Consider the following 13059-nt stretch of genomic DNA (forward strand, 5'->3'; position numbering starts at 1 on the left):
TATATTAAATAAATCCTAAAAAACAAAACAAAACAAAAAACAGCTAACAAAACAGGCCTGCTCTGCTCATTACCCTGCAGTCTTTCTGGCACATAGGGTAAGCATCAGACAAATGGCTAGAAGATATATCTCCTACTTCTGTGCTGATAAAGGTTTTGTTTTGGAAATGTTTCTTGTGAAACACATTTAATTGGGAATCATGCATCTCATCTGACAAACCTACAACATCCAGAACAATACCAGAAAGATTGCTCTCTAGATTATTCTCTTGCAGCAACAACTCTGGGGACGATATTCTTGGGGCTAAGGCTCCTAAGATAAAGGCTGCTAGGAGCAACAACCTTCTCGTTCAGTGTCTTGGAATAATGTTCCCAGAATTACTACTTTTTTTTTTTTTTTTTTTTTTTTTAAGAGACAGGGTTTCCTAGCCTGGCGTGGTGGCGCACGCCTTTAGTCCCAGCACTTGGGAGGCAGAGGCAGGTGGATTTCTGAGTTCGAGGCCAGCCTGGTCTACAAAGTGAGTTCCAGGACAGCCAGGGCTACACAGAGAAACCCTGTCTCAGAAAAAAACAAAAACAAAAAAAACCAAACAAACAAGAGACAGGGTTTTTCTGTGTAGCCCTGGCTGTCTTGGAACTCACTCTGTAGACCAGGCTGGCCTCGAACTCAGAAGTCCACCTGCCTCTGCCTCCCAAATGCTGGGATTAAAGGTGTTCCTCACTACCACCCCGCGAATTACTACTTTTTAAAATAGATTTATTTATTGTTATATGTAAGTACACTGTAGCTGTCCTCAGGCACACCAGAAGAGAGGGCATCAGATCCCATTACAGATGGTTGTGAGCCACCATGTAGTTGCTGGGAATTGAACTCAGGAACTCTGGAAAAGCAGTCAGTGCCCTTAAATGCTGAGTCATCTCTCCAATAGTTAGAAAGAGATGAACACTTTCTCTTTGCTCACATTTTTTGTTTACAGTTTGGGACACCTAAATGAGTATCACATTTTCTTAGAATGTTTCTAACTCCTCCCTTATGCTCACACCTTCACTTAGTACATACTGTTTTAAATCAAGATATGAAATTAAGTAAAGTCCACGAGTCTTAATTATTTATTTGTGTATGTAGCAAGTATAACAACTCTTCAGGTCAAATGTAGAATTTTCCATCTCCAAGAAGCTTTATGAACATTACCCTAGAGATAAATTATATTATCATAGGTAAATTTTGCCATTACTTTTATGTCATGAATGCAGTCATATAGTAAATAAAATTTGTATATTGTTTATTTTATTCAGAATAACATTTGTGCGATATATCTATCTTGTTGAATAATCACTGATTCATATTTCATTTTTTTTTCAAGACAGATTTTTTTTTTTTTTTTTTTTTTTTTTTTTTTAGCGTAGCCCTGGCTGTCCTGGAACCCTGTAGACCAGGCTGGCCTTGAACTCACAGAGATCTGCCTGCCTTTGCCTTTGCCTCCTGACTGCTGGGATTAAGGTGTGTACCACCAGGTTTATTTTTATTTAAAAAGTTACTATCTGAAGACCTAAGTACAAATCAGAAAGCAGTACAATTGGGAATTAAAAAAAAAAAAACTTTTTATTGATTCTTTGTGAGTTTCCCATCATGCACCCAATTCTACTCATCTCCCTGTCCCCTTGTATCCACTCTTCACCCTTGCAACCTCTCCTTGCCTTTCATCATGACTCCAGGTGGCATGGGTGGCTACTCAGAACAGGCTGCTCCTCTCCACCCTCAAGTCTCCAGCTTCATCTCTCTTCATAAAGATCAAGCTGCTCTGCTTCTCTTTGTCTCCCATCTGACCACCTCATACTTGCACAGTGTGGTGGATCCCACTGCAGGCTGGCCACACAGCTGGTGGCCCCGGGGGGTCAGCATCCGCCTTCCATGTGTGTGGTGTGGTAGCTAGCAGGTGCCTATGGCCCATCTGTGCCAAGCACTGGAGGGCAGGTCTGTGGGTGGTATGGTGGTCCATAGGTCTCTGCTTTCCTACTCCTGTACTGTACTACCTGGATTTGATTTGATTTGATTTTTATGAGTCCTAGGCATAAGACAGCTTAGGCCACCAAGGCAGACACTGCTCTGCCCCTGACATTACCACCAAGGTGTCTTTTTGCCCATTGCCAGCGGCTTCAGGAAATATTTTTCATTCTAGTTGTTAACATGTCAGGGTTTAACCCTGCTATTTTAGTTTTATTTTATTCTATTTCTTCCTCCTGCCTTCATGTTGTTTTGGATTTTTGAGACAGGAATTCTCTGTGTAGCCCTGGCTATCCTGGATCTTGCTTTGTAGACCAGGTTGGCCTCGAACTTAGAGATCCATCTGCCTCTCATCCTAAGTGCTGGGATTAAAGGTATAAGCACCACTGTTTCTTATAAAACATCCCACCACCAACAAGATAGATGATTTTTTCTTTTTCTTTTCTTTGGATATTTCATTTTTTATATTTCAAATGTTTTCCACTATCCAGGTCTCCCTTTTGGAACCCCTCTCCCCCCCTCCGCACCTCTATGAGGGTGCTTACCCACTCACCCACCCACTCCCATCTTCCCCCTACACAGGGGCATCAAACCCCCTCAGGCCCAAGGGCCTCTCCTCCCACTGATGTCCAACAAGGCCATCCACTGCCACATATGTGGCCAACGCCATTTGTCCCTCCATGGGTATTCTTTGGTTGGTGGTCCAGTCCCTGGGAGCTCCGGGGGAAGGGGAGATCCTAGCCTGTTGACACTGTTGCTCCCTCCATGTGGATTAAAACCCCCCTCAGCTCCTTCAGTCCCTTCTCCAACTCCTCCATCACCACCCCACATACCCCCTCCCCCACGTGCACTCAGTCCACCTCTGTATTTGTCAGGCTCTGGCAGAGCCTCTCAGGAGACAGCCATCATTTTAGGGAACACTTTGTCTTAAGATATGGCATCGTTCTGTTAGAAATAAACATTTTTTAATATAAATACTCTCTGGTGCCACGTTACTTAATTGTGTTTAACCATCCACAGTTGTGCATTTTATTTAATTATTTTATATATATATATATATATATATATATATATATATATATATTTCTCCCTTTCCTCCCTCCAAACCCTCCCATATACATCTCCCATATCTACTTTCCCACTACTTTAACTTCATTGGCCCTTTCCCCATTGTTTTTGCATGCATATATGCATTGCATTGCCCTTTTTATATTTTTGCAATGAGTTTTAGTACATCATGAGTAAATAGAGTAAATATATCATGACTTTTAAGTTTTAAAGATTTATTTTTTTTAATTGGCTATTTTATTTATTTACATTTCAAATGTTATCCCCTCTGCAACCTCCCTATCCCATCCCCCTCCCCCTGCTTCTATGAGGGTGCTCCCTCACCCACCCACTTCCACCTCACCACCCTAGCAGTCCTCTACACTGGGGCATCAAGCCTTTATAGGACCAAGGGCCTCTCCTCCCATTGATGTCAGATAAGACCCCTTCACCTCCTTCAGTCCTTCCCCAAACTCCTCCATTGGGGACCCTGTGCTCAGTCCAATGGACAGCTGTGAGCATCCACATCTGTATTGGTCAGGCACTGGCAGAGCCTCTCAGGAGACAGCAAGGACTTCTTGGCATCTACAGTAATGTCTGGGTTTGGTGTCTGTATGTGGGATGGATCCCCAGGTGAGCAGTCTCTGGATCGCTTTTCCTTCAGTCTCTGTCTCACTTTTTGTCCCTGTATTTCCTTTAGACAGAAGCAATTCTGGGTTAAAATTTTGGAGATGGGTGGGTGGCCCATCCCTCAACCAGGGACCATGCCTAACCTCTGGATATGGTCTCAACAGAGATAGGTTCCCCCTCCCCTTTGTTGGGTATTTAAGCTAATGTCATCCCTGTGGGGTCCTGGGAGGCTCTTGCTTTCCTGATATCTGGGACTTTCTGGTTGCTACCCCCAGTTCCCCATCTCCCATTGCTACACACCATTGTTCAGTTTCCTGACCCTCTGTAAATTTCCTCCATGTCCTCCCATACTTGCATCTTCTACTCTTTTCCCCTCCCCCTCTTCTCTTCCTCCCAAGTGCCTCCAATCCTCTAACTTCCCTTGATTATTTTGTTCCCCCTTCTAAGTAGGACTGAAGCATCCACTCTTTAATTCAGGTATTGTATTTTAAAATTACTAGATCTGTGTGAGTTGTGATTTTCTTTTTCTTTTCTATTTCTTTTCTTTTCTTCTCTCTCTCTCTCTCTTTTGTTTTGTTTTGTTTTGTTTTGTTTTTCGAGACAGGGTTTCTCTGTATAGCCCTGGCTGTCCTGGAACTCACTCTGTAGACCAGGCTGGCCTCGAACTCAGAAATCCACCTGCCTCTGCCTCCCAAGTGCTGGGATTAACGGCGTGCGACACCACTGCCCGACTGAGTTGTTATTTTCTAAACAATATGGCATGCATGCGTGTGTGTGTGTGTGTGTGTCCCTATGCATGTTCCTGTGCATATATATGTGTGGAGGCCAGAGGACATTGTTGGGTATCTTTCCTAAGGTATTGTTCACATTTTTTTTGGAGACAGGGTCTCTTAGTGAACTGGAACTTGTAAGACTAGGCTGGCTGGCCAATGAACCTCAGGGATATCCATTTCTCTGCATGCCAGGCTTTTAATTTTTTTAATATGTGGTCTGGTGAGAATTTTTGTCCTCATTCTTGCATGACAAGCATTTTACTGATTGAGATTATCTTCCCAGGCCCTGAAAAATTTTATGTATGTATGTATGTATGCATGTATTCATACATGTATTTATTTGCACACTGGGCTGCCACCAAGCTACATGCTTAGCTCTTTATTTTTATTTTTAGATAGAATTTTACTAAGTTGCCCATGTTAGGCTTGAACTACTCTGACTTCAAACTTGATATCTGTGAACTCAGGATCTCTGGAAGAACAGTCAATGCCCTAAACCACCGAGCCATCTCTTCAGCCCCAGAAGCTTCCATACACACACACACACATATATACATATATACACACATATGTATGTATATATATATGTACATATGTGTGTGTGTATTACCCAAAAAAAACAAAAATAGCATCAATAAATGTCAAATAATTATGGATATTTAAAAATGAGCAAAATATTTATTTGGAGAATTTTACTGGCACACGCCTTTAATCCCAGCACTTGGGAAGCAGAGGCAGGCAGATTTCTGAGTTCGAGGCCAGCCTGGTCTACAGAGTGAACCAGGACAGCCAGGGCTACACAGAGAAACCCTGTCTCGAAAAAATCAAAAACCAAAAAAAAAAAAAAATATATAAAGTATACCATGTTCTGCCTTTCCTTGGACACATGTAACAGTGCTATTGTCTAACTTCAAGTGACTATCCACATACATAGTCCTGTGATTTCAGAATACTGAAAGTAAAACCAGACAGAGCTCACTAATTCATGTAAGTTGTGGTTATTATTTTATCCAAATGCCTAAGTCATTTGGGGTGTAACTTATAATCATCTATATGTTCATGCATTTTACTTACAGTGTTAATTAAAATTTTCATATATTGGAACTTAAGTTTTAAAGAGGTTAGATGAAGTTGTGTCATTTAGCATTATTCAATCGTAGTAAAAGAAGCCAGGAAGGAGTGGCACACCCTGTTAGTCCCAGCACTCAGGATTCAGAGAGAGGCAGGCAGATCTCTGTGAGTTCAAGGGAAGCCTGATTTACAAATCGAATGAACAAACATACGTAGTAAAATAAGGCAAAAATTAGTTCTTTGCTTTTTTTAGTTTGACTTCCATAAATTCCAGTGAGATACTGTTTTCATTTACTAATTACAACCAAGAATAGGCAACAGGTTTTTGTTTTTGTTAACTATAGAAAAGCTGTGTTTAATAGTAACGTTTAGCCCACTCTGGCAGTGACACGGCGTAGAGTCCAAGTGTCAGTTAAACATGACTCCCATGCCAGCCCCTGATCTGGCCACACCAACTGCTGTGACCCCTGTACCAATAAACTTGGCCCTTGCATCAGAGTCCCAGGAGACAAAACCTGTCTGGAACTCCGCTTGGCCACTTGGAGAGGGGAGCTGCTTCGAGAAAGGTGTCTAGATGGAGCCTATATTCTACTCAGAACAGAGGCAGACTCAGGCCTAACTAGATCCCTGCACAGGAGCAGATCAGAGTTCAAGAAATCCAAACCTTGGTCTGCGGGGTTTTCAGCCTAACAAATTGTACAAAACTGCCACCTGGTGGCCTGAAGTGGTCTTACCAGTACTGGAATTAGAGATACATTAAAAAATCTTGGTGTGTGTGTGCGCTCGCGCACACGTGTGGGTGAATGCATGCACACGCAAACAAATATGGATGTCAAGTGCCTTACTCTATCACTATATTATTTTACAAAGCAGACTCTCCTTGAATGTGGGGCTCACCAATTGGCTAGACTGGCTAGCCAAGCAAGCGCTTGCGATTTCCTGTCTTTACAAACTCCAGGGCTGGGATTACTCATGTGCATTGCTATTTTTAGCTTACAAACTATTTTATGTGTATTGGTGTTTTGCCTGCATGTGTGAGTGTCGGATTCCTTGGAACTGGAGACTGGAGTTGCAGACAGTTGATGAGCGGCCATGTGTGTGTGGAAAACCACTATGTTTTGACCCAGGTCCCCGCCCCCCCCCCCCGCCCCCCCAAGAACACCGCTGAGTCATGGCTTCAGCCCTTAGTCTTTTTTTTTTTTTGGTTTTTTTTTTTCGAGACAGGGTTTCTCTGTGTAGCCTTGGCTGTCCTGGAACTCACTCTGTAGACCAGGCTGGCCTCGAACTCAGAAATCCGCCTGCCTCTGCCTCCCGAGTGCTGGGATCAAAGGCGTGCGCCACCACGCCCGGCTAGTCTTAAGTCAGGTCCTCGTGCTTCTGCAGCAAGCACTTTACCCACTGAGTCATCTTACAAGCTCTTTGGATGATTTTTAAAATTAACTAATTTATTAACTAATTAACTAATTAATTAACTTTACATCCTGATTGCAGCTTCCTCTCCCTCCTCACCTCTCCTCCCCTACTCCTCAGAAAAGGGGAGGTCTCTCTTTGTATGATTTTTATATGCAGATTCATGTTTCATATCTTGGAGCCATGTTTATGGGTGAGCAGAATAGCAGAACCAATAAAGTTTATAAGACACTGAGTGATAGATGCACTGTGCACTGAAACACATTGAGCCCTTATATAAACGGGTCCATCAGTGCTCTTACCGCATGGAGTACCCTCGAGGTCTCTTTTCTTTTCCTAGATCACATTTCCAACTGCCCTTTTCTTCTCTTTTGAATCTGGAAATTCCACGTGGTATCTGGCTGTTATTCTACATTTGGGAGGTGGAGGCAGGAGGATCAGGAGTTCAAGGTTATCTGTTACAATATACCAAATTTGAAGCCAGCCTGTATTATGTGAGACCCTGTCTCAAAAACATTAAAAATATTTTTTGTTTGGATTAATAGTGTTCAGAAGTTAGGATGGATAATAAACATGTCAACAGCTTTCTTCAATTATCATTCACCTCTTGAGAATATATAGAAAAATCAAATGAATGGAGGAAATAGCTTAATGACAGTATTTACTTCCCATCTGGGTTTATCACACATTTGTCGGAAAGGATAAGATTAAAAATTCAAGGAACTGGGAGATAGTGTGGTAGTTTGAATGAGAATGCCCCTATAGGGTTAGCTATTTCAATACTTTATCCCCAGTTGGCAGCACTGGTTAAATAGGCTTAGGGGCTGTGACATTTTTGGAGGAAGTGAGTCACTGAAGGTGGACTTTAGTTTTGAAGCCTACGTGCCATTTCTCCCGTGCTCTCTTGCTTCCTGCTTGTGGCTTGAGATGTGAGCTCTTGGCTGTTCCCGCCTCCAAGTCTGCCACACTTTTCTGCCTTGATGGACTCTAACCACCTAAAAGGATAAGTCCAAATAAATCCTTTATTCTGTAAGTTGCCTTGGTCATAGTGTCTTATCACAGTAATAGAAGATGAAGACAGTTGGTACCAGGCAGTGGGGGACTGCTGTTGACAGGCCCAACTATGCAGCTTATTGGAGTGATGCGGAATTTCAGACTTTGTACTAGCAAAGTGGTTGAATTCTGTAAGCATGGCTTAACATGCCATTCTAATAGGAGCTTGGAGGACAGTAGAGCTGAGAGAAATGTGGACTATGGAAGCCTAGTTAAAGAGGTTTCAGAGGGGAACACTTATTACCAATCAGACTAGACCCATCCTCGTAATATTTTCACAAAGAATATGGCTACTTCTTGCCCTAGTACCAAAAATTTGCCTGATGCAAAATTAAAAAAAAAAAAACTTTTTAAAAAAGAGGGCACCATGGCACACACTTATAATCACAGGAGGCAGAGGCAGGCAGATCTCTGTGAGTTCCAGGCCAGAAGACTACTCTATAAAATGAGTCCCAGCACAGCTAGGGCTGTTACACAGAAAAGCCCTGTCTCAAAAAAAAAAACAACAACAAAAAATCCCCAACAAAACAAACAAAAAACAAAAAGGAAAAGAAAAACAATGCATTAATTTATTAAAATCTTTAGAGAAGATTTTAAGACAGCCAAACTCTGCTACACGATGCAGGGTGATAAATATGGATCTATTTGCATTCTTCTTCATGCAGACACCTAATTAGACCAGCACCATTTGTTGACAATGTTTTTCCTTTTGCATTGTATTTTTCTGGTGTCTTTATCAAATAATAGGTGTTCATAGGTGTGTGGATTTATGTCTGCATCTTTGATTCCTTTAATCAACTTTTTAAAAAATTATTTTATGTAAGCACATTGTCGCTGTCACTGTCTTCAGACACAACAGAAGAGGGCATTGGATCCCATTACTGTTGGTTGTGAGCCATCATGCGGTTGCTAGGAATTGAACTCATGACCTCTGGAAGAGCAATCAGTGCTCTTAACCACTGAGCCAACCACTCTAGCCCCAACCTGCCTGTTTTTATGCCAATACTATGTGGATTTTATTACAGCTTGAAATCAGGAATGGTGATACCTCTGTTCTTCTATTGTACAGGATTATTTTAGCTATCCTGGGTTTTTTTGTTCTTCCAAATGAAGTTGAGTATTATCCTTTTAAGGTCTATAAAAATTGTGTTGAAATTTTGATTGAGATTGCATTGAATCTATAGATTGCTTTCGGCAATTTTTTACTATATTAATCCTGCCAATCCATGAGCATGGGAGATCTTTCCATCTTCTGAGATCTTCGATTTCTTTCTTCAGAGACTTGAAGTTCTTGTCATACACATCTTTTGCTTGCTTGGTTAGAGTCACACCAAGATATTTTATATAGTTTGTGACTGTTGTGAAGGGTGACATTTCACAAGTGCTGGGATTAAAGGTATGCACTACCACTGCCCAGCAGTTTGTGTGTTTTTATTAGGAAATTGAGTCCATTGATATTGAGAGCCATCAATGAACAATGATTGTTAATTCCTGCTTTTGTTTTGTTTTTTGTTTTTTTTTTTTTTTTGTGTTTTCGAGACAGGGTTTCTCTGTGTATCCTTGGTTGTCCTGGAACTCACTTTGTAGACCAGGCTGGCCTCGAACTCAGAAATCTGCCTGCCTCTGCCTCCCGAGTGCTGGGATTAAAGGTGTGCGCCACCACGACCTGCTAGGCTGTTTCTGTATTTGTTGTTGTTGGATATGTTTGTGAGTGTGTCAGTATGTGCTTCCCTTATTTTTGGATTTTCTGTTATGAGATTATTTATTTTCTGTGTTTTCTTGGGTATAGTTAACCTCTTTGGGTTGGAGTTTCCTTCTAGTAACTTCTGTAAGGCTGGATTTAGGACTGATATTGTTTAAATTTGACCTTATCGTGGAATATCTTGCCTTTGTAGTCTATTAGTGTTTGAAAGACATCTATCTTTCTAGGCCCGTCTAGCTTTCAATGTCTCCACTGAGGTGTCGGGTGTCATAGCTCTGCTTTTATATGTTACTTGTTCTTTTTCCCTTGAACCTTTTAATACTCCTTTTCTGTATGTTTGGTGGGGTTTTTTATTATTATTATGTATCAGGGCCACTTCCTTTTCTGGGCCACTCTGTTTGGTATTCTGTATGTTGCTTGCACCTTGATAGGCATCTCTACCTTTAGGTTAAGAATTTTTCTTCTATGGTTTTGTTGATAATGTTTTATGTGCCTTCAATCTGGCTTTCTTCCCATTCCTCTATTCCTTTAGTCCTAGATTTAGTCTTTTCACACTGTTCCAGGTTTTCTGGATGTTTTGTGCTAAGATTTGCTTAGATTCTTTAATTGTTAATTCTTTAATTGTTGAGATACTCTCTTACATATCTTGTATTCTGTTGGTGAGGGTTGCCTCTGAGGTTCCTGTTTCATTTCTTAAATTTCTAAACTTTATTTACTTTATATACAGCATTCTGCCTGCATGCAAGCCTGCATGTCAGAAGAGGGCAATGGATCCCATTCCAGATGGCTGTGAGCCACCATGTCATTGCTTGGAAATTGAACTCAGGACCTCTAGAAAAGCAGATCTCTCCAGCCGCATTTCCTAACTTTTTTTTTTTTTTTTTGGTATTTCGAGACAGGGTTTCTCTGTGTAGCTCTGGCTGTCCTGGAACTCACTTTGTAGACCAGGCTGTCCTCGAACTCAGAAATCTGCCTGCCTCTGCCTCCCAAGTGCTGGAATTAAAGGCATGTGCCACCACGCCCGGCTCAAAGAAACAACCCACAAGTCGACCGCAGCAGGACTCGAACCTGCATTCTTCTGATCTGAAGTCAGACGCCTTATCCATTAGGCCACATGGCCGACGCCTAACTTTTTAACTACTAGATTTCTCTCAGTTTGGATTTTATTGCTTCTCTTTCCACTTCCAGATCTTGAACTGTTCTATTCATTTCTTTCCACTGTTTATCTGTGTTTCTAAAATGTTCTTTAATGATTTATTTATCTCCTCTTTAAGAACCTCTATCACATTTATAAGGGCTATTTTAAGGTCTTTTTCTTGTGCTTTAGCTATGTTGCATTATCAGAGCCTACTGTTGCAGGGTTGCTGGGCTCTAGTGTAGTCACATTGTCCTGGCTGTTGTTGGTTGTGTTTTTATGCTGGCATCTAGGAATCTGGGTTTGGGATGATTGTGATTCTAAGTGCCGATATCTGGTCTTCTCTTTGTTTCATGAGCATTTTCTTTCTTTCTTTTTTTTTTTTTTTTGTTATTGTTGTTGCCCTCTTTAATACTTAGGAGAGTGTGATGGCTGTAAGTTTCCTGGTAGAAAATTCTTCTGGGATTCTGCTATGTGTGGCCACTGACTATAAAATGTGTTTCTAGGTATGAGGAGCTGACACTCAGAAATGGGGATGACCTAGGAGGGGGAATTGAGGGGGTCAATGGGAGGGAGGAAAGCAGAATGTTCCACCAATATCTGCTTAGTCTCTTGGAAAATGGGTGCAGAGAAAGAGGAGAGGTCATAGCAGGTAGTCTGCCTCAGAGCTGGGGGTTAGACGGAGGCATTAGATATGGAGGAATGGATCAGGAGGTAAGATCTGTAGTGCACTGGCTTTCCTGGCTGTTGTGTGATTCCTTTTATAACCACTGAAGGATAGTCCCAGGCACACTGGTGATTGCTGTGGTACTTACTTAGGGTACTTACTAGGGTCTCCTGATTGTGAGTTGGCGGGAATGTCATTTATCAGGCATGGGTTGGAGGGGGATCACACTAGAATGAGGTTGTGACAAGTTTATTCCAAGAAATCACACTTTTTCATACTTTTATCAGAAACAGAATACAATGGGGGCTGCCACAATCAATACACTTGTAGTTGCCAGGATACAATGATATTTGCAAGCTTTACCGAGTGTACAAGATTAATATCTAAGACCAATTGCTCTGTCAAACTAGTATATGGTTTGTTGACATCTAGGGAATGCAGAGAAACAGAGGCAGCCTGAATGCCTCACTGTCTGAGGGAATATCACAGACTCTAATGTGAAAAATCTATGATGCATGCCTCTGAAGGCAGCTAGATCAGGCCAACTCCATGATTCCCTGCAGTTTCTTCCTTTTTAGTTTTAAATTTCAGAGTATGCAAATCGTTCTTTAAAATAGATATAGAGTAGCAAATTAATCTTAAGGCTATAATGTTTCCCAGTATGACCAATGTGGTACTTTGAATAAGCTTGGCTCAGGGTGGCCTTGTTGGAGTAAGTGTGCCATTGTATGTGTGTGTGTGTGGGTGTGTGCTTTGAGACCCTTCTCCTAACCACATGCGAGCCAGTCTTCTAGCTGTCTTTGGATCAAGACGCAGAATTCTCAAATCCTTCTCCATCACCATCTCTGCCTGGGTGCTGTCATGCTTCCTGCCATGATGATCATAGACTCAACTTCTGAAACTGTAAGCCATCCTCAATTAAATGTTGTCCTAATAAGAGTTACCTTGCTCATAGTATCTCTTCACAGCAGTGGAAACCCAGATTAAAAAAATTAACAAAAATTTTCCCAGAGACATTCCTATGGACCACAGTTAGAGACAGAAAAATAATTACCAAAAGTCTTTGGCAGGTTTTGTGCAGCAATGGAGGAGGGTGTTTTATCTAACTTTGAATGCTGAATAGTCAGCATATCAATATACAAGGCCCGAATATCAATATTTAAGTTGTCATGTGACTATCTTTGCCTAAGGAACAATATGATTAGCAGTGGGACATCCAAGATCTCAGAGTCATTGACATAAAAAAGAACGTTATTCTCTTTCCAATTAACATAAAGCACAGGGGAATCAGGATCATACATAGCAAAGAACAGAAATTCTACAGTCAGCCAGGTGTGGTGGCGCACGCCTTTAATCCCAGCACTGCAGAGGCAGGCAGATTTCTGAGTTCTAGGATAGTCTGGTCTACAAAGTGAGTTCCAGGACAGCCAGGGCTATACAGAGAAACCCTGTCTCGAAAAACAAACAAACAAACAAACAAACAAAAAACAAAAAAAAAAAAGAAAAGAAAAGAAATTCTATAGTCACATCCTTTCCTTGAGATTACCCATTTTTCCCTCAGTCACTA

General features: G+C 41.5%; 1 pseudogene; it reads left to right on the top strand.

Annotated features, from left to right (window-relative positions):
- The first annotated feature begins 427 nt into the window (after nt 1–427).
- Nucleotides 428–683, top strand: LOC147004613 (signal recognition particle RNA; annotated as a pseudogene).
- The last annotated feature ends 12376 nt before the right edge of the window (nt 684–13059 follow it).

The sequence above is a fragment of the Mus caroli genome, unplaced genomic scaffold, assembly GCF_978045245.1.
Source record: "Mus caroli unplaced genomic scaffold, Mus_caroli_1 scaffold_5, whole genome shotgun sequence".
Lineage (NCBI taxonomy): Eukaryota > Metazoa > Chordata > Mammalia > Rodentia > Muridae > Mus > Mus caroli.